A 2,454-nucleotide genomic window follows, 5' to 3' on the forward strand; every position below is an offset into this window, starting at 1 on the left:
AGAGAGAATTTTCGAAAATTCACACGACTCGATTTTTCCCACAAATCTTTTTTTTATAATCGTAATCTATGCCATTTGTAAGGTATTTCTATAACACTTCATAAATATATATCCATTTTCCTGGACATTATGTGGGAAAAATCAGCTCGTGAGAATTTTCCGAAAGTCCTCTCCACATCCCCACCCCACCCCGTTCGTTTTCGTTTTCTACACATTTTTTCACACTTATTAGAATGTTTTTTTTTTTTTTTTTTTTTTTTTTTTTTTTTGGTGATTGGCTGTTAAACTATATATTAACCAGAACAACAAAGCGAGCTGACAGATTCGTTAGCACGCCGGTCAAAATGCTTAGCGGCATTTCGTCCGTCTTTACATTCTGAATTCAAATTTCGCCAAGGTCGATTTCGTCTGTCATCCTTTCGGGGTCGATAAAATAAGTACTAGTTGAACACGGGGAGGGTGGGATGTCGACTTAATGGATATGTGCTCTTCCCTTTAACTTGCTGGCTTTGTGCCAAAATTTAAAACCAATAAGAACAACAACAAGAATAATAGTTCTTTCTGATGTTAGCATATAGCCAGTAGTTTTGAGGAGAGGGGCAAGTCAATTACACCGACTCCAGTTATGGTAAATTTCGTATGATAACGAACACTTTCAATGGAGGAGAAAGACTCCCTTCGCCAGGGGAAATAACTTCTCTGGAGATAATATTCGTCAAGGGAGATAACTCGTTTTTGTATAATTCTCTTTTACTCTTTTACTTGTTTCAGTCATTTGACTGCGGCCGTGCTGGAGCACCACCTTTAGTCGAGGAAATCGACCCCAGGATATATTCTTTGGATGCCTCGTACTTATTCTATCGGTTTCTTTTGCCGAACCACTAAGTTACACCAGAAAAAGTCCACAGATTTTGAGAATGGGTATAATCAGTTACACAGACATAGTTCCATACTGGTTTTTACTTTATCAACCTTAAAACATAGAGATGTAAGTAAATACTACCCGGTATTTTGTTCACCATTCTACCAACCCCATACACTTTTCAGCTACAAATACACTAATTCACGATGTATGTTTTTCCAATTATAAATCTAATTTTGGCACAAGGCCAGTAATTTTTAGGTTAAGAGTAAATCGATAACATGGAACCTGTTATTTGACTGGAACTTTATTTTATCTACTCCAGCATTTGACTGATACTTTATATTATCAAGCCTGAAAGGATGAAAGGCGAAGTTGACCTCGGTGGGACTTGAGTTCACCACACGAGGAACCAGGACAAGAGGAAGAGAGGTGAATGAGCCAGAAGTGCCTGAGTAGAGGTGACATGTGACCAGCCTGCTCTGTGTTGCAGAAGTCACTGTTGTTATCAGTAGAAAAGGTAGAGTGGAAAGTCTGCTCACTCGTGGACCAAAAGCTGGAGTGTGAATCCATGCTCGTCAGTTGTGTGGGTTTTTTTTTTTTCTTAATTTTTGTGTTTGAATGCAATCTAGAACGTCTGTGTGTTGCATCAACAGCACTGTTACAGATCAGAATGTAACATGCTAGGCATGGCTGTTTGGATGTTCTGAGAAATGTGTACTTCTTTAGGCTTCACACCAACAACCATTCCAATCCTTCTTCCCCAGAACATTACATCCTCCCTCAGAAATTCCCTCCTTCCCTAACTTTTTCCTGTAGCTGTGAACATGCAGTTGTTCAATAACACAGGCCGTATTGACACCCACCTTTCTCAGAGAACACAACCCCTTTCCTCAAGACCAAACCAACAAAGACAAAATACAATCACCATTGTCTCTATCTTCATACATCAGCCACACTAGTGTCATTATAAGGCATTGACATACATTACAGGTCTAGGAGCCCAATTCCAATCTTTGCTGTCGCTTGCTATTAATAAATATACACAGTAGAACTCAATGCATTGATTGCTTCAGGCCTATCACACTGTGTAACATTATTTTTGTCCTTGGGTAGCAACTGTTATTTCCTATTTGCTTAACACTAGAAAATATAAAAAATTACTAATATTTCCTTCAAACTTTGGCTTTCTTACATTTATTCAAACCCCAAGAATCCATCTCTACACAAAGCTATTATGTTCCCCCCCACTACTGCTCATCATCAAAGATGCATATATTTTCAGCCACTAAGGGACATGCTCAAGTAGTTATGGTCAAGCAACTGACAAGCAAATTTGTGATATTGAGCAGAATATTAGCTGCAATGATATTTCTGCTTCAGCAACTCAGTGCTGAATCTGTCTTAAATGTAATGGAAGACAGGTCAGTTTCAAAAGCAAAGTTTGAAAGGAACAGTAGTCATTTCCTTTGATTTCTAGATAGAAAATAAGAAATAATACTTACTGACCAAAGAGAAAAAAAATTTTTTTACACAGTATAATACAGTAGTACCTCGGTTTTCAAACATCTCTGATCACGAACAAATCGTGC

At 38.1% G+C, this 2,454-nt stretch overlaps 1 protein-coding gene across 2 annotated transcripts in view; it reads right to left on the minus strand.

Moving 5' to 3' along the window:
• Nucleotides 1-2,454, minus strand: part of LOC106881276 (probable WRKY transcription factor protein 1) — a 54,448-nt gene that overhangs the window by 29,219 nt on the left and 22,775 nt on the right. The gene's annotated exons all lie outside the window — the stretch shown is intronic.

This window comes from Octopus bimaculoides, chromosome 20 (assembly GCF_001194135.2).
Source record: "Octopus bimaculoides isolate UCB-OBI-ISO-001 chromosome 20, ASM119413v2, whole genome shotgun sequence".
NCBI classification, from domain to species: Eukaryota; Metazoa; Mollusca; class Cephalopoda; order Octopoda; family Octopodidae; genus Octopus; species Octopus bimaculoides.